The sequence below is a fragment of the Lithobates pipiens genome, unplaced genomic scaffold (genome assembly GCF_037356315.1).
Source record: "Lithobates pipiens isolate NorthernLeopardFrog02 unplaced genomic scaffold, aLitPip1_a1.2 Scaffold_1, whole genome shotgun sequence".
Classification (NCBI taxonomy): Eukaryota; Metazoa; Chordata; class Amphibia; order Anura; family Ranidae; genus Lithobates; species Lithobates pipiens.
Window position 1 is genome coordinate 223,884,980 of NW_027507685.1, and position 24,699 is coordinate 223,909,678.

Here is a 24,699-nt window from a genome sequence, read left to right on the forward strand (position 1 = left end):
TAATGTCACATGTCTTTATTCAGAAACACAGCAGTGGTTTTGTCTCACCCCCTCCCACTCTCTGTAATCAGAGGCTTCTGGAAGGAAGATCATTCATCTGCTGGACTTTCCTGAACTGAAGGATCAAGACGGCCATGACGCCTTTCTCTTGACTGCCGGCATTTTTACTTGCATGAATAAGGCACCGGGTCACGTGACGCGGAGGTGGGGGGACTAGGGAATTCTCCAGAGGTGTCAGAGGTCAGTGGGGTGGAAAGGGTAGGTGGTTGTGATTTTATTTCACCATCTTTCTTTTTCCCTACAATAAAAAATAAAATAAAATTGGGATTAGCATTTTAAACACTGAATATACAACTATTGCGCGCAACACCGATTCACTGTACACAGGAGTGCTGTAAGTCATGGTTTTATATTTGTACTAAAGCTGACCATACACAGTAGATTTTCAGCTGGAGAAAAACTTTTCATCAGAACATTCTTTCTTGCCATCACTGAGTCGATCAATTTTATTTGAAAGCCCCTAAAATTTAGCCCAGATCTGCTAACTGAATGGAATCTCATGCAGTGTTAATTTAAGTTGACTAAAAAATTTTAGTCAACTAAATGAATACTATTTTAGTCGACTAAAATTAAAATGATATTTTATTCAAAAGACTAAGACTAAAACTAAAATGAAATTTGACTTCAAAATTAACACTGGTCTGTAGGTCATGTTCATACTTCAATACCATAAATAATTACATATTCGATTTTTCACTCCAGCAGTATATAATGAATTTGGAAATTGTAGAGAAATGTTAACTAATGCATTCAATTTAATTACACCCATTTGAGTTTAGACGACTAAAATGAGTTTTAGTCAACTAAAATGTACAGGAGATTTAGTGGACTAAATATGACTAAAACAATTGCAGAAGACTAAAATGGGACTAAATCTAAAATGCCATTTTAGTCCTAAGACTAAAACAAAATCGAAATTTGCTGCCAAAATGAACACGGATCCCATGCTTTCACCCCATTCAAAAACCCCAATTCGCAGTTAGCATTTTGTTTAAGAAATATTTTCCATCCTGCCCCTTCGATTTTCTCATTCGAAAGCGATCATTAATTTGACCCCGCTCACCATTAGAAAGTCAAAAAAACAAACATTTTCAAACAAATTTCTAGCGGTGATTTTAAGTGGCCAGCTTAGTATTTTTGCTTTTCAGGACAAGCTTTAGAGGTTTACACTTTTCTTCTAGATCAGGGGTCTCTAAACCTTTTAAACAAAAGGGCCAGTTTATTGTCCTTTGATTTAGGGGGGGGGGGGCAGACAATAGCTAATGGAAGTAGAAAATGCCCCAATGTAAGTGGAACAATGGCCCATCATTGGCTTCAGTGGGACGAATAGTGCCACATTGTTAGTATCAGTGGGAAGAATATCGTCCCATCAATGGTATCAGTGAGACGAATAGTACCCTAGCATTAGCGTCAGTGGGTAGAATAGTGCCCCATCAATACTGTCAGTGGGAGGAATAGTGCCCCAACATTGGTGTCAATGGTGGGGAATAGTGGCCCTTTGATAGTGTTAGTGGGAGGAATGGCACCCCATCATTGTTGGAGGAGGAATAGTGCCCCAAGGGCTGGATAAAGGCAAGCAAAGGGCCACAATTCGGAGACCACTGTTTTCTAGATCAAAGCTGTACTCCTCTGACCAAGAAGGGTAAAGATCTCAAAAGCGTGCCCAATAAAACAAAAGTAAAAAAACGTGTTGAATGCAAATACGTTTCACATACAGTACCTAACTGTGTTGTTACAAGTGTAATAACAGGGCTGCAATCAGCTTATTCCAATACTGAATGCAGATTTACTCCTAACTGTATCACAATACATTAATAATAAAACCCTATTACCATGTCCTGTAACAACAGCAGGGGCTTGGTCATATGACTAATCCCTGTGGTCCCTGCCAAAAGATCTGTCAATCAGCCAAAGTTGGCTAGTAAGCATCCTCCCTGATCAAGATTCAGACATTAGTCTCCCATGATCCTCTGCATTGATCCATGTAATCAATGGATTGGCAACGGTCTCGTTACTGGGCACTGGCATTGAGTGTGTTAGTTTTATGCTACATACTGAAGCAGCCATTCTTAAGCTTTTGAACTCGGAGGAACCCTTGAAATACTTTTCAGGTTATGGGGAACCCCTGCTAAAATGTGATCAATACGTTGTAGAAAGTTTACATCATTACATAGTAGGTGAGGTTGAAAAAAGACACAAGTCTATCTTATGTGTGTGATTATATGTCAGTATTACATTGTATATCCCTGTATGTTGCAGTCGTTCAGGTGCTTATCTAATAGTTTTTTGAAACTATCGATGCTCCCCGCTGAGACCACCGCCTTGCCGCTCTTACAGTAAAGAACCCTCTACGTAGTTTAAGGTCAAACCTCTTTTCTTCCAGGTAATGTTCCCAGGAATGTCTGGACTGTGCTTTAGAGGCTGCCAAGTGCCAGGCACCTTCAAACACATTTTTTGGGATTGTGGGCTGCTAGCCCCGGTATGGAGAAGAGTGACTGCCGTTGCTTCTGCAATATCTGGAACTTCTTTGAAGCTCACAATCCCAATGTGTTTACTTGGAGCAACAATCCCAGGGACCCTCCGCAGGGAGGAATGTCTCATACATACTATTTGTGTATCTACTCTGTGGGCCATTGTTCTGCACTGGAAGTCCCCTGTAGTACCTCTATCCTCCATCCTAGACAGAATTGGTATGGTGATGATAATGGGGAGGATTTTGTATACCCTGGACCTACAAGATAAGTTTTCACCTATTCAATGCAGATGGGAAGCCTGGAAAACCCATAGGCACATTTTGTTAGCACAAGGCTAAAGGCGGTTCACGGTTGTTATGTCTTAACTGCTCGATACCTTTGTGTGTGCCTTTCCCATATCTCTTTTTCTGTATGCTTTGGAATTGTTCCTTATTTCACTTTTTCATGTTTTTTTTGGATGCCAATTTCATGACTTACACTGTTACATGATTGCAGAGGCGTAGCTTGAAGCTTGTGGGCCCCGATGCATAAGTTGACCTGGACCCCACTACTTCCAACGTGCGTGCAGATACATCCAACACATGCCAAGATACTCAAAGTTGCTTATGAGTCTTGCATTCCCAGAGTTCCTCTTTACATCAGAGGACAGGGATTACTGCTGGAGAATCAGGGGATGGGGACCCCAGGCAGGTAACTTGGCAGAGCTCCTTTCCAATCCCAGCACTGAATACAGCTCCCCCCCACACTACACAGGGCTGAAATCGCATTCATTTACACACAGTCTGTCAGCCTTCACAGGATGGCAAGTAGGTCACCTCCTGGAGGTGTGTATCTTTTCCTCAGTTGTCAGGGAAATGGGGTAAGTAGACATCCGGGGGGGGGGGGGGGGGTGTACAGAGAATTCCAGCTGGCGACTAGGAGACACTGAGCAGTGCCATACCTCACCAGTGACATTGGTCCCATGGTGGCTACAGGATGGTACTCTCTTCCTCTTGCCTCGCTGAGCTCGGTTACCATTCCATGTTGCCAGCACACAGCACAGACACTTCCCCATCCTGGGCTGTTCTCGCCTTATGTTCCTCTCCATTCAGGAAATGGCTCACAGCTTCTCCCCAGCCAATGGGAACAGAGGGGTGTGGACTGTGGAAGGCAAAGTAGAAGCCCACTACTAGAGCGTGGGTGTGGGGCACTAGGGCAGATCGAAGCTGGATTTTGTGGAGGATATGAAAATATGACAGGGAGGCTGCATGGGCCCCCTGGAGCTAGGGGCGGGGTTGCGATTGTGACCCCTGCAACCCCTTATGCTACACCCATGCATGATTGTATAATTTGGGTTTTTCTAATTTTAATGAGTGGCCATGTCATGTGTCTTGTTAAACTCCCTTCCACAAAAAAGTTTTATCCCATTTGTATCACCAGTACGGTATTAATAAATTTAAATCATATCCCCTCTCAAGCGTCTCTTCTCCAGAGAGAATAAGTTCAGTGCTGGCAACCTTTCTTCATAACTAATATTTTCCAGACCCTTTATTAGCTTTGTTGCCTTTCTTTGTACTCGCTACATTTCCAGTACATCCTTCATGAGAACTGATGCCCAGAACTGGACAGCATACTCCAGGTGCGGCCAGACTTGAGTCTTGTAGAGCAGGAGAATTATCATTTTATCTCTGGAGTTAATCCCCTTTTTAATGCATGCCAATATTCTGTTTGCTTTGTTAGGCTCAGCAATGGCAAGTTGCTGCCATCATCTACTAGGACCCCCAGGTCCTTTTCCATACTAGATTCCCCCAGAGGTTTCCCCCTCCCCCAGTGTATAGGCTGCATTCATATTTTTGTCACCCAAATGCATTATTTGTCATGTAGTTGCCCACCCCATTAATTTGTTCAGATCTTTTTGCAAGGTTTCCACATCCTGCGGAGAATTTATTGCCCTGCTTAGCTTAGTATCATCCACAAATACAGAGATTGAACTGTTTACCCCATCCTTCAGGTCGTTAATGAACAAAATAAATAGGATTGGTCCCAGCACAGGATCCTGGGGGACCCCACTACCCACCCCTGACCATTCCAAGTACTCCCCATTTATCACCATCCTCAGAACTCGCCCTTGCAGCCAGTTTTCAATCCATGTACTAACCCTATGGTCCAGAAAGTAGTATAGCCCATCCGAACTAGGAGCACAGTATCATAACTGGTTATGCATCTCACATTAAGTAGTTGATCCAGGGGTTCCATGTTTTCTCAAACAATTTGAGTTTGTCACTCAGAATTGAAAAAAAAAAAGAATAGTGTAATGAATGTGGTATTCATAGAGTATTTTGACACCCAAGACATATTTTTTTAACAACCACCTGTTGTGGACAAAGTTATTTTGTATTCATCTTCAAATGAAGTTAAAATATTAATAGAAAAAAATACAAAGAGTGAAAACTGTGGTGTCCATTGTAGAACTCACTACCTTGACTTGGTGGTTAGTGGAGAGTTGCCCCCTGTATTTGTGACCAGTGTGGGTAGGAGATCAATTTGCTCACCACTCAAGGAACCTTAGGAGGAACCCTGGTTGTAAAATGTTCTACAAGAGCATATACAGCATGCCAGTAGTCCAATCAGAAAGATGATTTACTTGCCTATGTGTGTCAAAACGTGAGACTGGCGTTTCTGGGACTCACCGGTTCCCTTATCAACATGACAGACATACTTTGGCTTATAATGTATGAGTGTGGGGGTGGATTTGTCTACATATTTTATTTTAGAGGACCACCCTCCAATAAATGTGTAGGAGTAACACAACGACCACCAGTTTAGCATTTCACCACTTCCTGGAGTTTGGCCAACATATATCAATCAGCCTGTCCCAAAAGCAGTTCTTTGACGTCACCAGCTAGGCTCTGCTCCAGCATCTCTTCGTTCTACAGGCAGATCTTTGGCTTGCAGAATCCCAGTGCTACATCTCCTGCCCACCAGGGTCATGCAGTCCCTACAGGCAACAAGTTAACTATACATTTTCTTCCATCACTCGCTGCATGCTTGCACCACACATTTGGCATTTGTAGGTTCACTGTGGAATTATAAAGTGGGTTATCTGAGCAGCTAGCCAATTAAGATTTTCCAAAGGGGTGAGGAGATCAGCAATGGCAACTTTAATTTCTCCTATGAGAGACAGCTGCATTCCCTGATACATTGATGGCCTTTATAATGGGTTCCAACCATCACTGCTGCATCACTTTATACTATGGAGAATGTAAGTGCATAAGCTGGAATACACAAAAGATGAACACCCAAAGCTCCCATGCTGACAGGAGCAGGGTCAGGAATTATGACAGGGAGATCTCACTCTTGGGATTATCCATATGTATATAAGAAGACCTATAATTTCACTAAGGTAGTCTAACCTAATTTAGAGGCTATAAGTGAAATACTCCCCTAATTCCATGTGTTACTTGCTCGCTGACCAGAAGAGTGAGATGTCATGCTCTCGCTGTCATCCTACATCGTGCAGCTTTTCATTCATCCAGCATTCGAGGGAGTAATTTATGTAAATGGTATCACTGAAGTCTACAGTGAGTCCTGTGACCTGTTATAATCCACTTTTGGTCCCTGTACAGCAGGGCTGGAGTATAAGGGCTTTTGTCCTCCTACTGTCTTCAGACAATGAACTTATGTCTCAGTTCCGGGACTGTTAAGTTTCCCCAAACAGGCCTTCCAGATATGCAACAATCTGCTCTAGACTGGCCCAAGAATCTTCTGGTAGCACCATCACTGTTCAGAGGTTCTCATCCTCCAAGGAGTTATAGGCCAGCGCCACAATTAGCTGGGTGGGAACCTGATACAGGTGAGCAGCACTCTCTGGTGTTTCTTCCTACTCTGATAGAGAGATGTTTGACCCATTAAAATGTAAACACTAAGGCCAAGGCCACTCCTAATGGAACCATCGTGATCCCTGCTCCTCCTTCTGCACCAGCTGCAAACAGGGACATATGCTGCCGACTATGCCAAGTGTGAGCAAGGTACAGCATGGTGTGGCAGGCAGTAACCACACAAGTTAGGCACGAGTCAAAGTTAAGTTATAGTAATATATTGTAGAAAGGTCCAACACAACTCTACTAGGCTCAGCAGGTAGGCAAGACCATCCGGAGCCACTTTTGAACTGTAACAGCAGTCTATAAGCTTGAAAGATGCTGACAGCGCCTGAGGAGCGTAATGTGCCCTGGCTGGTCCACACCCAAAGGGGAGGCTTCCTGAAGGGAGGTAGATGTGGTCCCTGCACTGTGCCTGCTCCTCCAGAACCTTTCCCCATCTCTAAGCACTGTCCCTGACAGAAGGGGATCCTGACCCTACACTAGCTGCTTAAAGCACACTAAATCCAGGAGTTGGAGTCTTAAATAGACTCTGCCTGACCCAAGATGACTACTGAGGTCACGTGGGGTGCCACCCTCCAATCGGACAGTTGTATCCTTGCGACTGTAGTAAATCATAGAGGGACCAAAATGTTCTTCACAACTTCCTTCCTTCTGCATTGCCGCTTCAGTTGAGTGCTACCTGCAGTGGGGAGTACAGACTGCACCTGCCTACATTGGAGTTCTGCTTTAATGAATCAAATTTCTTGAAAATCATTTAACAGTGTTTTTGTCCCATGCTGCGTTATGATATGGAAAGGCAGCAAAGCCATACTGCACACACCAAAGAGGAAATTGACGTCCCTCTTATAATGATCTGTTGCTAGAACGGGTGAAGCAAATGTTCCTCTAAAGCAGCCAAGAATTGGCAGAGCCATCTGGGAACTATTTCTGTGAATAAGCAGCACTGTCTGTGCACAAGGCTGTCCTCGCTATATAGCACAGCTGTAGCTCATCACCATCTCCCCAGAGTCAATGTAAGAACAGATTTTACCCATCATCCAGATTCATCAATCTCCACCATAAATGTTCAAAGCAATGGCAGCTCAGATATTTCTCCCATGATTGAACTACTGCAAGAATTTGAGTCTAAAGGGTTTCTTTTTTTTCATTGTATCCCTGCAGGTGCAAAAAAAAAATAAAAAATAAAATCTTCACCAAAAAAAGTTCTCTTTATTCTGAGTAGAATGATGCTCAGCTTTTCCACCCCAGAAGACGGAGTGCATAGTGATAGTGCAGGGCGTCACAGGTCTCCCCTGTGAAGGGACGTAACCATAGTGCCCAGTATTAACTGTGTCTCTCTGCATTATTGAGAACCACCCACCACAAGCTAAAAGGCCAAAGAAGAAGTGTGTGGGTAGGTACAGCGTGATGCGGCGGGGCCGAAAAGCACACAGAGTCCAAGTGCAGTAACAGGAGGGAGTCAGAAACATTTGCAAAGTGCAACAAAGATGGGACATTAGACTGGAAACTGCAGAGACCGTGAAATAAGACCAACATGGCTGCAGTAAAGAGGGTCTCCAGACTAAACTATGGGCCCCGCAGCGTGGAAATACATTTTGTAGGATAGGGTAATGGCCGTACACACGATCATAAAATCGCACGACAGAGGCGATTCAGTTCGCATTGTGCGCTATATAAGTATTTCATTCATTCAGATCATCCGTTTTTTGGGGGTTTTTTTTGCATGGTAGTCACATATTGAAAATGATGAGGTTACGAAAATTCTCGTACGACAAATTAACCTGTTCCTGACCGTTGTACTACGGCAGAATGGTACAGGCAGGCGAAGCAGCATTGGGCGCATGGCCGGCGGGGGGGGGGGGGGGGGGGGTTTGTGACGAACGGAGTCGATCAGGAACCGATCAATCCCCAGGCCCAGGCCAATGAAATCTGGCCTGGACCTGGTGATCGGTCCTGACGAATGATATCCTTCCCCTGTCTGTGTAACTGTAAACACTGACAGGGGAAGTGATGTCATCTCCCTCGTGTTGGTTTTTTCTGTTCCAGACTCAGAAGAGAGCGCATCAGAAAAGTGAGTTGCACCAACACTACATTGACACCAGGTCACGTAGGCACACATTCACCCCCCAATCACCCCCTGCCACTGTCACCCAGTACAGCAATCAGATTTTTTTTTTTTGATCGCTGTACTAGTGTCATTAGTGACACTAATCAGTGTTAGGATAATTAGTCTTAGGCCAAGATAGGACTGGGGACCCCCCTAACCCCCCACAATAAAGGTTTAACCCCTTGATTAGTCCCTGTCGCCTGTGATCACAGTATAAGTGTCACGGGTGACGCAGTTTAGCTAATTATTTTTTTATAGCACCAGGGCACCCGCCGTATTTTAACCAATAAAGCCGGCGGGTGATCAAAGCTAGGTTTTAGGGTCAGATAGGGTCTGCGTCTCCCCAGGCAGTGTCAGGCTAGTGCCAGTACCGCTAACACACACCATACGTCTCCCTTAGCAGTATAGTGTCTGAACAGATCAATATTTGATCTGATCAGAACTATATTAACGTCCCCAAAAGTTTAGGGTTCCCAAAAACACAGTGTTAGCGGGATCATCCCAGATACCTGCTAGCACCTACGTTTAGCCCCTCCACCCAGCCCACCCAAGTGCAATAACAATCGATCACTGTCGCTTACAAAGCCTGATGCCTGCGGACGCTAACAATTTTTTTGGTAGCGTTTTGATACAGTTGCTGACAGTCAGGAGCTTTTTTACCTGTGAGTCTCACTAGTGTACCAATTAAATTTAGAGCCCAAAATGTCAAATCGAAGGTACACTAGTGAAGATGCCTACATGTTTCTGTGCATGACAGATAGTGAAGAGGAAGTCATTCATCTGTCCGATTCAGGCTCAGAATACAATCCTGTAGACGACAACGGCACCCTGACAGATAGCTCTGGTGACAGAGTTGTGGTCCCTGCCAAGGTCAGGCATACCAGACCATGATCTTCTTCTGCTGTCATTGAGGTGCAAGAACCGCAGGTCCCTCGTATGGAGCAGAGCAGTACTAGCGCCGCCATTCCTTCTGGTGAACTGGCAAGCACCAACGGCCTAGTACATCCTGGTCGTACATCCAACACTACAGTAACACTTGGTGATGTGGCGAGTCCCATAAGTGCAGTTCAAGCTGGCAAAGGTGGCAAGCACAAGTAGTGTCCCGCTGCCACCAAAAAGACAAAGGCAGGCCCGTTGATCCCATACTGCCCTTCCTGCTGCATTTGCCAATCCTAATTGGGAACCCACCACTTCTGCAGCACCCGTACTTCCCCCATTCACTGGCCAACCTGGCATTCAGGTGGAAACACCTATGAGCTTTGCGATTGATGTGTTTTTTCTGGCACGTTTTGCATTTCTAATGCCCTTTGTGTTTTTTGGGAAGCTTGTTGTTAGGGGGGAGGTGTTTGTTGTCACGCAGGTGAAAAACGTGAAACGCTACGGAAAAGCATCAAAAATGCCCCTGACACTTTCCACAAAACGCAATGGCTAAAAACGCACTGACATGAACATGAACTACAGGAAATCATGTTAAATGTAGTGTAGTGCGTTTCTTCAAATTGGGAAACGCACTGGAAACCGCACAAGTGTGAACCCAGCCTAAAGCCAGATTTCAGTCAGTTTCTACTGACTAAGAAGCACCTGCTGTGTTAGAAGGCAACTGCAAAACGAAAAGTTAGGCCCCTTTTAAATGGGCTGTCCGATCAGGTTTGCTAGACAGACAATGGTCTTATTTTCCATCCATGTGGCGGATCAGATTGGAAACGGACAAACAGTGCGTTTCCATCCGATTTCCCCATAGAGGAGAGCACGACTGTGTCTGTGTTCGCTCTGCACAGCGGAGCAGACAGGACCTGTCATCCGACTGCTCAGTGGGGATCAGCGGAGCGATCATCTGCCGAGCAAGCAGAATCCATAACATGAAGGCGCCCGTGTGAAAGGGATATAACAGAAATAAAAAGGTTTCAGTGTCTCTGTTGTAAAACAAGCTTTGAAGACAATTTTTTTCACAATGCTTATAGCTACAGAGGTCAGCAAGGGCTTGTGTTATTGTTCAGAATATGCAAATACTTGGGGAGGAATAGTCTGGGCGCAAGTTCTCATATCTGCTGAAGCGTGTGTTACTGCTGCAAGTAATGGAATTAGTCATGTCGAGCATGTAGCCTGCACTGCCACCTTGAGGCTGCGCAAAGAATAACAAAACTACAAATCTCAGAACAGCTTAAAAAAATAAAAATATATACCTATAACAGTTTTCTATGGAAGAAATAAATGTAATGTAATAATAAACTCTAGTAAACTGACATGGGTATGATCCTCCCATATTCCATATTCTACCTGAAATAAAAAATAAAATAAAAAAGTGTGTGTGTGTAATTAATACATATATATATTATACTCTCTCTCATTAAGCTTATTATTAAGCTTTGTCTTTACTACTCTAATGCTGCTTACACACGACCGGACGTTCCAGCAGACTAGGTCCGATGGGATCATTCCGTCGGACAATCCGATCATGCTAGTCCGACCGCTTTTTATAAAAAAAATAAAAATAAAATCAGAGGGACCTAGAAATAGAACATGTTTCAAATCTATCCGACAGACTAAAAAAAATCGGGAAAACCGTTCGTCTGTGTGCTAGTCCGACGGACCAAATTCGACGCAAGGGCAGCTATTGGCTACTGGCTATTAAACTTCCTTGTTTAGTCCTGTTTATGTCATCACATTCAAAACTAACGGACTTTCGAACAGACTTAGTCCCGGTCGTGTGTGGCAAAGTCTGTTGGACCTCCACCGAAAGTCCATCGGGAAGACCGTCGGACCTAGTCCGACAAAAAGTCCGGTTGTGTGTACGCAGCATTAGTGGCACTCTTATTGCTTCATGTACCACCAGGACAGGGACAAAATGGACAACAATAAAAATATTGTCAGAAGTCCTGACAGTAAGCAAGAAGGAATATTCACAACAGCGATACAGACAGTAATAAACACCTGACAGAGGTTCTAACCATCTCCAACTTTATGCAAACCAAAATAACTATTTTGAATGGAATTTAGACCATCCTATGTTGTCTCCATTATGCCCTGATATTTCTGAACAGGTTAGATAAGCGAGGGGGGGGGGGGGTTCTGAAATTGGTATTTATAAGCCAACATATTTGCAATGACCTACCTTGGAGCAGCGAACATGATGGTCTTGCAGATCCGCTGACTGCCCCAGTTACCTCCTCGCCTCCACGTCTGGAGTTGGATATTTTCCGTGCCACATAGCGGCACGCTGAACAGGAGGGAGATAAAAAGGTTATTTATTAAAAGAAAAAAAGAAACTCAAAATTCAAGCTACATATTGTTACATTATTGGTTGTGCCAATTGAGTGAATCAGTGCTCCTTCACACCATCACATTAAATTACACACACACACGTCTTTTCCTCAAAAAGCAGAATGCATTTCTGTAGCATTTATAAAGCATTGCATTACATTTTACATGCGTTTTTCTTATTTTTCACCATTTCCTGTCTCCAATTTGTGTTTGTTGGGAGTATAGGACACGTGACTTAAAAAGCACAAATAAAATGCATATTTTATATTTTTGTGCTTTTTTTCCCCATGCATTGCTATTAACTAGAACTGCAAGATTCTGGCTAAAATGAGAATCAAGATTTTTTTTGCTTAGAATGAAGATCACGATTCTCGCGGCGTAACATCATCTACAAAAAAAAATTGGGCTAACTTTAATGTTTAGTTTTTTTTTTTAATTCATTAAGGTCACCCTTTCCACATATCCTTGGCTCAATAATGGGCTATATCAGTGATGGTGAACCTTGGCACTCCAGATGTTTTGGAACTACATTTCCCATGATGCTCATGCACTCTGCAGTGTAGGTGAGCATCATGGGAAATGTAGTTCCAAAACACCTGGGGTGCCAAGGTTCACCATCACTGGGCTATATCCTCTGAACACGACGTGTATCCTTCTTTACACCTCATGGTCCCATTCCTGGGCTAAGCGGGCCATCGGGTTGCAATGCTCCCGATATATTGTAAACGTTTCATTTTATTTTACATTCTATTTTACATTATTTTTGTATGTTGACTTGTCTCAAGGATTCTATGTCTTGGGTCTCCTTTGAGTTCCTATTTGTCGCCTCAGCTTTGCATATGGATGTTTACCTTCCAAACCATAATGGTTTCTCATGACCACCCATAAGGTGCAGAGCTGGGCTTGTTGCTATATAACTTTTGACTATGTGACCCCCCCCCCCCCCTTATTTATTTATTTTTTTAGTTATTTGATTGAAACTGCGCAAATACTGTGTGACATAAAATATTGCAACAACTGCCCTTTTATTCTCTAGGGTCTCTGCTAAAAAAAAAAATATACATGTCTGGAGGTTCTAAGTAATTTTCTAGCAAAAAATAAAGATTTTAACTTACAAGTGTCAGAAAAAGTGTCAGTGTCAGAACTTGTGTCAGAAAAAGACTTTCCAGCAGAAAAAGTCCAACGGAATCATTTCATTGGATATTCCGATCGTGGTGTGGGCTTCAGCAGACTTTTTTTTTTTTTAGAAAATTCTGACGGACCTAGAAATAGAACATGTTTTAAATTTTTCCGACGGAATCAATTCCTATCGGGAAAACCGTTTGTCTGTATGTTGGTCCAACAGACCAAAAACGACACAAGGGCAGCTATTGAACTTCCTTTTTCTAGTCCCGTTGTATGCGTTGTAGGCCACTGCGTTCTAAGCGATCGGACTTCGGTGTGATCGTGTGTAGGCAGACCATTTCAGAAAAACGTCAGTTTATTCTGACGGAAAAAACGATCGTGTGTATGCAGCATTAGTCTTTAAGTGGTGCAACTGACCTCATTTATGGACCAAAGTTCATTCCTTTGATCTATAACGAAATGTTACTATGTTTATAATTAGTGATGTTGGGATAAACTTGGCAGGCTGCATGTATTTTTAATTTTTTTTGTCAACTGTCAGAAGTGAGCAGAGAACTTTCTGCACTTGTTACATAGAATCAGGAAATGCTGGATCTGGAGTAGAATCGCGATTTTGGTTCTTAACGATTAATTGTGTAGCTCTACTATTCACTATAATGTAACGCATCTTTAGGCCCCTTTCACACGGACGATCCGTTCAGGCCCGCCTGTCAGTTTTTCAGGCGGACCTGAACGGATGCTCCATAGAGGTCTATGGAGCATCGGATGTCAGCGGTGACAAGTCCGCTGACATCCAACCCGCTCCGATCCGAAAAAGTGTGACGGAGGAAAAAGCTATTTTTTCATCCGTGATCGGATCAGGCGACGACGGACACTGCGGTCCGTCATCACCCGATCTCCCATAGGGGAGAGCGGCGCTGTGACAGGTCCGTCCCTGTGCAGTGTGCAGAGACGGACCTGTCATGTTCCTGCTCAGCGGAGATCGCTCCGGCGATCCCCGCTGAGCAAGCGGATATCCACGGGGCGGATCAGCACTGATCCGCCCCGTGTGAAAGAACCCTTACAAAAAATGCAACAAGTAGGATTTTTTAGAAATGCGATGCACTGCCCTCTAACTCAACACGCCAATGGGTGCCAAGAGCTTCATTGATTATCATGGTAACTAATTTTTATGTGCTTTTAGTGAACTGCCATCCTGCATTGTAGGATAAAATAAAATGTAAAAGGTGTGAAGAGGACCCCATTCCATAAAAAAAATAAAAAATAAATTGAAAATAAGAGCAGTTATCATTTTTTCCCTTCTTCCCTGACCTAAGTTACACCATCCTTCCCCAGTTTTGTGGCTACGACCCTCTGCTGTGTTTACATCCTGATTGTGGCCACCCCTGGGTAGTAGATCCCAATAGACTGTTTTAGGGAAATGTTCAGAGCTGGTCCCATAGAAATTCATGGAAAACTACTATGCAGAACAGCCAGCACATAGATCAATTGTACGGAAGATTTTCAGGTTGGGATGTAAACAAAAAGCAGTGGCGGCCAGATTGTGGTAAGTATGCATGTGGAGAAGTGAAGAGGGAAAAAAGGATAATAATTGCACTTTGACTCTAAGTGCAACTTTCTTTTTAAAGTGGAGGTCCACCCTAAAGTGGACCTTCCACTCATTGGAATCCTCCTCCCCTCCCTCCAGTGCCACAATTGGCACCTTTCAGGGGGGAGGGGGGTGCAGGTACCTGTACAGTACAGGTATCTGCACCCACTTCCGGCGTAGATTCTGCAGAAGGTACGCCCCTTTCCGCAGAATCTACGCCCCTTTCCGAAAGTCCTCCGCTGCCTGCTGGGAAACACACGGATCCCAGAGGCAGCGGGTCCATCCTTATTGCGCAGCGCAACTCGCGCATGCGCAGTAGGGAACCGGGAAATGAAGCCGAAAGGCTCCACTTCCTGATTCCCATACCCAAGATGGCGGCGGCAGCACCCGAGAGACGATCAAGAGATCGGCTTTGGGTGCCGACATCACGGGCGCGCTGGACAGGTAAGTGTCGTTATTTTAAAAGTCAGCAGCTGCAGTATTTGTAGCTGCTGGCTTTTAAAAAAAAAAAAAACGGCGGAACTCCCGCTTTAAAGGATGAATACATTTAAATAGTACAAACCTTCATATACATATAAAACTTCCCCCAAGTATCCCCCACCAATAGCGATGAGCTGTACAGCCCTGGGTTCAGTTTGGAGGGGTTTGCTGTACTTTAAAACCATTCAGGTACCAAATTCGAACCTTATTAAAATGAATAGGGTCAGATCTGTCAAATTAAAAAGCCCCATTTTCTGGGCTAATATGCAAGGGTGTCATAAACAAAAAAAGCATGTGGGTGGGGGCACTGCCCTGGGGATCAGGTACCAATGCGAAAAAACAGACACTGCTTCCTTAGCAACCATTAACAGCTGGAAGTGGTCATGTTAGTCTGTGCCGAACACCCTAAGGCTCCACTAGTGCGACTTTCATGTGATTTGGGACTTAAAAGTCGAAAGAAAAGTCATACTCCACGATTTCCAATGACTACCGTTCATATCTGTGCAACTTCAAGACGCAGCGACTTCAAAAGTAGTCCCTGCACTACTTTGGTCCCACTTTGAGACTTGAGGTCCATAGACCTCAAGAATACACAGGCATTGCTTCAAGTCGCAGAAAAAAAATTGCGGAAAACTCGCGTGACTTTGGGGATGCAATAGTGGAAACATATCCCAAACATTCGGATAGAATGTCCAAACTTAACAATCTGCCCAAACACTGGGCTCATTCCTACCACCCAAACAGGTAAGTACAAACCAGACCTTAGAAGTGGGCTTCCAATGCATCAATACTCCCAGGGTTAGGCATTAGCCCCCCAGTACTGCACATGTGCCAGCACATCTAAAGCTGAACCTTTCAGCCCATGTTCGCACTGAGCTGTGGGAATGAAGCCCTGTGAGTTCAGCTGAAATCGCACGATTTCACTTCCGCATGTCAGTCTGATTTCGGTGGCGATTTTACAGACACCTGTGTAGGATTCTGCACAGATGTCAATGGAAATCGTACTCCAAAAATCGCACAAAGTAGTACAGAAACTACATTTTGAAATCTGTGCGGTGACCTACAGTGCATAAAAATGAATGGAATGTCACTTTGTGCCATTTCTAAAAAATACCAGGAAAAAAAAAAAAGGGATGAAAAACAGCATTGTATTGGGAAAAAAAATTATGTAAAACCCATCACTATTTGCAGAAACAAATGTTCTTCATTTTTCTGCAGGTAATGTGAATCCACCCGGGCGCATCTCAACTGTGAGCTAAATGCTTACTCATGGTTGCAAAGCAGTATTTCAAGTCATTCGGCAGTGTCACCTGCTGAGCGACTGGCAACTTGTGATCTAACACCCTCCAGCACAGATCACTTTTCAGAGGGTAGTAAAAACTTCTGCCTATGTGAAAGAGCCCTAAAAAGCTCCTTTATGATTTTACCAAAATTGTGTAAAGTGAGGGACTACCTAAGACAGGGATGTCCAACCTGTGGCCCAAGATGGCTATGAGTGTAGCACAAAATTGTAAACTTAGTTAAAAATGTTGATTTTTGCGGGGGATTTTTTGTACAAATGTGTTTACACTTAAGCCTTGTACACACGGTCGGAGAATCCGTCAGAATGTGTCTTATCGGACAGTGGCATCGGATAATCCGACTGTGGGTGGTATGCATCGGACTGATTCCATCCGAATCTCCGTCGGACCCAATTTTCCAACATGTTGGAAATATTTTCCGACCAACTGGTTTGTTCGGACATACTCCGATCATGTGTAGAGAATTTTGATCGGACCAAGTGCCACGCATTCTCAGATCAAATTCCTACATCAAAGCTATTGGCTACTAGTCCCAGCGTAACGAAATTGCGTCATCACGTTCTGAATGATCGGATTTTTCGACAACGTAGTCCGACCGTGTGTATGCAACAGTTTCAGACAAGATCCGACGGGCAAAATCCGACGGATTTGGTTGGCAGAATGTCCGACCGTGTGTACAGGGGCTAAGACCCCTTTCACGCTGTGCTGCCACTGGCATCAGCGGTAAAGCGGCGCTATTTTTACCGCCGCTTTACCATTGTTTTATTGCGCTATTCAGCCGCCAGCGGGTGGTTTTAACCCCCCACTAGTGACCGAACAGGGGTTAAATCCGCCCACAAAATGCTGCCGCAGCAGCGTTTTGCCGGCAGTATAGCAGAGCTGCCCCATTGATTTCAATGGGGAGGAGCGGTGAGTTCACCGCTCCAAAGAAGCTGCTGACAGGACTTTTTCTGATGCCCTGCCAGCGCACCGCTCCAGTGTGAAAGCCCTCAGGCTTTCACACTGGAGTGAATGGAGCAGCTGTTTTAGGGTGGTTTGCAGGCGCTATTTATAACGCTATAGCACCTGAAAAATGCCCCAGTGTGAAAGGGGTTTTAGTGAACACTTGCAGCAGATGAAAAAAAATGGACACGCTTTACTGGACTTTAATAAGTTTTAGCTTCCCATAGAAAAATCTCCCACTCTGCACAATCACACCTTCCTTGTCATCAGTTTTCAGCAGCACCTACAGTATATTTGTGCGCAACTATCTTCAAGGATAAAGTACATGAAGGGCAAAATTAGAACCAAAATATATGATGAGCACCTTTAGGCTGGGTTCACACTATTGCGAATTGGATGCGGGTTTCCCTGCAACCAATTCACATGACAGGAGACTGTGACTGGCTCTCAATGGAGTCGGTTCACATACCTCTAGTGGCGGCTGCGGAGCGTACAGCAGAAGAGTCCTGTGCGTCTTTACCTCCATTTCATACGTAATACTTCATATTCCCATCGTACACAATCCTGGTATAAGCTCCCAAGATTTAGGTGCTGCAGCAACAACCACCTGGATACTGGATTAATTCCGGAAGAGGTCCAGAAGTGATGTTGCATACACACGGTCGGACTAAGTTGTCGGAAAATCCGATTGTACATAACGTGATGACGTTATTTCGTTAGGACGGGACTACGTTCAGGCTAGTAGCCAATAGCTTTGGTCTAGGAATTTGATCTAGGAATTTGATCTGAGCATGCGTGACACTTTGTCCTTTGGAGTAGGCTACACATGATCGGAGTATGTCCGATTGGAGCATTTTGTCAGAAAATTTTACCGGCAAGTTGGAAAAATTGGTCCGTCGGATATTCTGACGGAAACAGTCCGATGCAGATCACACACAGTCGGAATATCCGACAAAACGGTCCGATAGGACACATTCCGTCGGAATCTCCGACCGCGTGTACAAGGGCTAAAACGTAGCACCTTTCTTGTGTTGTGATCATGCAATAAACTACCCGTTTGGACGCCACCTTGGTGTGCTGGCAAATATCTACTTTTTACCTCCATTTCAGGTCCAAATTCAGCCAAAAAAGTGTCAAGTATCGCACTCCTTTTATGTTGCCCTCTTTTACAATAATAAAAAAAGAAGTTTTATTACTCAGATTATCTATATTAGGGATCGTTAACTGCTGGACTTTCTCTGCTCATCAGCTATCCTTATTGTAAGGCTGGGTTTACAGATCTGTGAATAAGCTAAAGCTTCACTTTGCAAAGAATTTTTGCTTGTACATGTGTGGATGATAGAAAACAGCAGAGCTTCCCCTGATTTCAGAGATTCCCCTCAGATCTAGAACAAATGTACTTGAAGTGTGCAATATATTTGCCTTTAGTAAATCAACCTCAATGTGTGCTTTCAGGGACCTGCATTCACCTGCATTGTTGTCAGATTGGGAGCCATGCAGCTGCTGCTTCCCAATTTACATGAACGGGACTCCCTGCATGGGGATGCACAGAACACTTATGCATCCTTGTGTGACAAGCACAAACCTTGCATTGGTGTATGAGGCCTATAATGCTGTATTTTACTACGCAGGCTAGTGTGCACATAGCCTAAAAGCAAAACACAACCTATACAAATAACCCTGTATCTGAAATTGAATAGGAGGGATTGCCTCAATCAATTAGGTCTAAGGGTAGGGACGGGTACCATCATCCTTTGTGATAGGATATTGAAAAAGAATACCTGCGGCTGCTCAAAACACGCGCCTGGCATATGGGAGAATTAGGACTATCTCAGTACCCAAGGATTAGGCCAAGGTTATAATAAAACTAACAATTTATAAAGAAAAGCACATAATTAAACGCAATTTGTACATTAATTGACAGTTAATTACAACCGTGCATAATTAGTACAGGCAGTTCCAAATAACAAGTAAACCCCATTGGTAACGTGGGGAGCTGAGATGTGTATCTTGGCATGATCCTCTACATGTTTTGCAGCTACAGCCACTTCCTCAGGAGGACGCAATCATTCTAGTCTATAAAAAGTACCTTATATTGTAAGCTCCTTGAGGGTAGGGACTGATGTGAATGTACAACGGTAGAGTGTCTCCCGTGTCCGCCGTGGGGGGGGGGGGGGGGGAGGTTACCTTTGGGTGCCTCAACAGGTGCTGCTCTGTGCTCCATTGGTCTCCACCAGTAAGCAACGCACGAATCCATAGAAACTCCTATATTAAATATCTTTATTGCATTGTATATCTTTGTTTTTTGCTTTTCATTATTAAACTTTGTGACTATGTAACTATGAGATTATACTTACGTTATAGATGAGAATGATTGACTCCTCCTGAGGAAGCGGCTGTAGCTGCGAAACATGTAGAGGATCACGTCAAGATACACATCTCAGCTCCCCACATTACCTATTGGGTTTACGTTCCTTTGGCACCACTTATACCAATTATGCACGGTTGTAATTAACCGTATGTTAATGTACAAATCGCTTTTAACTACGTATATACATTGGCCAGGTGGGAGCTCTCTCCTTCTGACTGGACGTTCCTGAACGTCCTTCAGAAGGAGGAGGATCGTGCCCGCGCAGCGGCGCGATCCTGATGCGCTCGTGTCACATGGACACGGCGCATCTCGGATCAGCAGGAGGGCTCTGTGATTGGCCCTCCTGATCACATGATGGCCGTGTCCAATCACAGCCATCATGTGATGTAAACAAACAGCCAGTTGCTAGGCAATCGGCTCTCCTCTCCTCACATGGAAGTCATTGCTGAGGAGTGGAGAGCGGATCACTGGAGCCAGCTGGTGATCAGTGAGTATGAGCTGTTGTTTACTCACTGATCACCAGTCTAGTGTAAAACACTGTGTAAATACACATGTCCCCAAATAATAAAAACATATGTCCCCAGGGCAATACTTAGGGTGGTGGGGGCCCCTGGGCTTGAGTAATTTTCGGGCCCTATGTTCTATATATTACTGTATTTATCGGTGTATGACACGCACCCCAAGTTTAGGAGGGAATTTTAAGGAAAATTTTTTTTAGGAGAGAAGTTTAAAAAAAAACTTCTTACATTTAAATGCCCATCAATGCAGCCTTATCAGTGTCCATCTGCAGCCTTGTCCAGTGTCATTAGCCTTGTCATTTGTAGCCTTGAAGTTTAAAAATGGAGCAGCCGAGATACAGAGTCCTGTGTATCTCGGCGGCTTCCGGGTCCTCTCACAGTCCCAAGCGGAGCCGCGTGTACTCGCCTCGGCTCAGTCACACCCAGTATCTCGGCGGGGCCCCCTATTGGGAGGGACCCATGGGCTTCAGCCCAGTCAAGCCCAATGGTAAGTCCAGCCCTGTATGTCCCACTAAAATCACATGTCCCAATGATTATCTGCACACACATGTCCATGATCACCTGCACACATATGTACATGATAATTTGCGTACATCTGTCCGTGATCACACAAACCAATTATTATACACTTAACAGAATTTTTTTTTACCAAAAACATGTAGCAGAATACATTTTGGCTTAAATTTATGACAAAATTCGATTTTATTGGATTTCTTTTAAAATAGAAAGAAAATAATGTTTTTTCTTTTTCCAAATTTCCGCTATTTTTTCGCTTCTATCACAAAAAAAAAAAAAAAAAAAGTCGTGAATAAATACTACCAAAATAAAGCTCAATTTGTGCAAACAAAATGATAAAAATTTAATTTGGGTACAACGTAGCATGACAGCGCAATTGTCATTGAAAGTGCGAGGGCGCTCGGTCACGGAGCATTATCACTTTATCCAATTAAAGCACTGGATTGTAGCATTGCGCCGCACGTCCACCTATCCCTTCCAAAAAACTTTTTTTGAACATACCTGCCATCACTCCCCAGGGTCCCCGGGCCTCATCTCGGCCATTTATGCCTCCCTGAATGGTCGCCCGCCATCGGCACCCCTCTCTTATATGACTCAATGGGAAAAGGACCTTCAGGCCCCAGTTGACCCAGAGGATTGGAACAGAGCCTGGCACACGGTCGCCAAATGCTCGTTCAACACAAATACCTTAGAGGCCGCATATAAAGTAATGTTCCGATGATATTGGGTACCTGCCCGCATGGCTCGGGCATTCCCTGGGAGTACTGACAGATGCTTCCGCAACTGTGGACAGCGAGGCGATGTCATGCACACATGGTGGGCTTGCCCAAGGTTGGTGGGGTTCTGGTCTAGGATCTTTGGTTTACTGCAGACACTCTTTCATCTAACGATTCGAAGGGACGCTAGGCTAGCTCTCCTACATTGCCCGGTTCCTGGCCTGCGCGGCCCTCAACAGAAGCTGGCTACCTATCTGTTTATAGCGGCCAAGCGGACCATTGCCCAAGCCTGGAAGTCACAACGGGTAGATTTTCAAGGGGTTAAGACACGCATGACCGCTATGTTACTTCAGGAACGTATGTCCAGTATTGTCCATGATTCTCATGCTAAATTTCTAAAGATCTGGGAGCTGTGGATCTCTTATGAGTTCCCCACGCTCCAAGCGGCATGCCTGGGCTTGGTCTAAATTCCCCTGGCGGGGCGTCCGAGCCCGAGCTTTCCCCCCTTCCTTTCCTCCCCCTTTTTTTTTTCTCCTTACCCTTCTTTCTTCTGTCCTCTGTCTCTCTTCTCTCTCCTTAGTAATCTCTCCCATTGCTAATAAAAACTGCTACCTCCCATGGACGGGGGTAGTAGGAACAGGGCTTACTCGCAGAACATGATTAAGGAACGAGTTGTTTGACACTGAACCAGTCTAGATTCCATCTCTTGCTCATCTCCCTTCCTTATCCTGAGTTTATTAGAAATATATTGTGATGGTTAGCCCTTTGGATTTATATTCATGATTAGTGGCCCCTGCGAGGGCTCACAAGGAGTTGATTGTAATCTCTTGTTTATTACTGTTTATTCAAAATTCACAATAAACATATTGAAACAGAAAGTGCGAGGGCGCTGAAAGCTGAAAATTGGGCAGTGAAGGAAGGGGGCGAAAGTGCCCTGTATTGTAGTGGTTAAATTATGTCCTTTTCTTAATAAATTGTTAATTTTATTACAACCTTGGCCTAATTCTTGGGTACTGATATTGGCGCACCCCTAGGTATCTGAAACATAACCACATCACATCACATGATGATAAATCCTGCACTTTTCATCTTTGTCTGCACTAATGGGAAAAAGGCGACTTGCATGTAGTTTCTCAGCTATTGAAATGCTGCAAAACTGCTTTGAGTGACTACAATAATGAAAATGTATGGCGCAGCATATGTAGAAGTGGCAGTATGAAAAAAAAAAAAAAAAAGGAAGAAGCACATTTAAGAACAAGGCAGGAAATTGCTTAGCATTCTTTAGGTTCTCAAGCCAAGGGAAGTGACACACATTAGGAAAACAGTGCAAAATAATGCTTAAAGAGGAGTTCCAGCCCTCATCCCCCAAAAATTAAATGTCAGCAGCCATAAACAAGGTAGCTGCTGACTTTTACTATTAAGGTACTTACCTGTCCAGGCATTCAGCAGTGTCCTCACCCAAGCGGATTCTTGAATCAGCACTTGGGGGTGCTGGCACCTCCACCATCTTGGTTAAGGGAAACAGCTGGTTTCCTACTGCGCATGCACAAATCACGCTGCGCTTTGTGAATGGGCAGTATTGGGAGGGAGGCAGAACTTCTGGCTCCCTTCACCCCAGTGAACTGAGCTGGAAGCTGGACGGGGGACGGGTACATGTCAAAACCAGCTACCTGCTCCCCCCTAAAAGGTGGCAAATGTGGCAGCGCGGGGGGGTGTGGAGACAGAAAAGCAGAGCTTCCCCTTATGGGTGGAGCTCTGCTTTAAGGAATTATGCAAAATGAGGTCCCTTGGGGGTCATCACGCACAATGCAGGGCTATTAACCCTAAGGGCCCTTTCCGATTACGTCCACCAGTCAGTTTTTCAGGTGGACCTGATCTCTATGGTCAGGCTGATGTAAACAGACTACTTTTTCATTCTGGACCTAACTATGATGGATCAGAGGTAACCTGATGTAAATGGACACAAGTCTGTGTGCATCTGACTGCCCATAAAGTTATCACGGTCCACCCATATCTGCTGTGTAAATGCAAACACAAACTGAATGGGCACAGATGTCATGGATGACGGAAAGGACATCCCTCCTATTTAACACCAATTCAGCAGGAGATCTGCTGACTAGGAATGAGCTCCGGCGTGTTCGCATGCTCCACGTGCAGAGCCTGCCAGGAAGTCGGCGCTGCGCTAATCACAGGCAGTGAGACATTGTCCCTATGCGCGGCTGCAGAGATCGGGAAATGTCTCACTGCCTGTGATTACTTCCTGGCGGACTCTGCACGTGGACCATGCAAACATGCCTGAGCTCATCCCTACTGCTGACTAATCCCCTGCTGAATAGAGCAGGGCGGCACTACGTGAAAGGAGAGGCAAGAGCGGGACCTCGGACAGGAGCGCCTGTGAGTGGCCACTGTGCAGATTGACAGAATCGGTCAAACTCTTACAGCACCCCTAGACCTAAGCAATTAACCCTTGCAGTGCGAGGTTGGGGAGGGGCCCTGCCGCAAGGGTACATTTTACCTAATTCCTGGAGTTCAGCCTTAAAAAAAAAAAAAAAAATTATAAAATAAATATTATATATATATATATATATATATATATATATATATATATATATATATATATATATATATATATATATTTTTTTTTTTTTATATATAAATAAATATAATGGGAGGAGCATTTTCAGGGCATTTGCAAGCATTGAATATGTAATGTCAAAAGGAGACAAGCCCTAACACTAAAAAGACAAAACAACAACAACACACACACATTATTCTGTTCCAGCTTTTTTTTTTTTTTTTTTACCTTGTAAAAAAAAAAAAAAAAATTATATAATTTTTAATTTTTTTTGCAAGATAATCTTAACAACAATAAATCTTTGCTTGTCCCAAAACAAAAAACAAAACAATGTATTGATGCCTTTGATATAATACGTGACAAGTAACAAATAAACAATAAGTAGCAACAAGTAACAGTAATTACCAATAAAGTAACACGTAACAAATACATAACATAACAATAAGTAACAAAAATTAAGAAGTAACAATCAGCTTCCAGTGAAGATTTATAAATGACTGTGGTCCATAGGAGGCATGTTGAAGATGAAGGGATTAATATGTGTAGGATTGTTCCATGCAGGGGTATATAATCTATCAGGGGATACTTACCATTAATGATCAATCATACCATCCTGTATGTTGTCCCTGACACCAGTCAGTGTCCCTCCTCTGTACTGATCACTGTCTCTGGCACCAGTCACTGTTCTCCCCAATACTGATCACTGTCTCTGGCACCAGTCACTGTCCCTCCTCTGCAGTCTGCACTGATCTCTGTTCCTGGCAATTGTTTTCACCCCACCCAGTTACTTCTCATTACACAAGTC

General features: G+C 44.0%; 1 protein-coding gene and 1 long non-coding RNA gene across 2 annotated transcripts in view; one reads left to right on the forward strand and one right to left on the reverse strand.

Annotated features, from left to right (window-relative positions):
• Positions 1–24,698, reverse strand: LOC143983651 (uncharacterized). Its single transcript, XR_013274630.1, has 3 exons — positions 24,485–24,698; positions 11,614–11,718; positions 1–298 (listed from the first exon to the last, which is right to left on the reverse strand). It is a non-coding gene; the product is annotated as an uncharacterized LOC143983651 (long non-coding RNA).
• The window catches only part of FKBPL (FKBP prolyl isomerase like), a 35,512-nt gene that overhangs the window by 3,454 nt on the left and 7,359 nt on the right, over positions 1–24,699 (forward strand). The gene's annotated exons all lie outside the window — the stretch shown is intronic.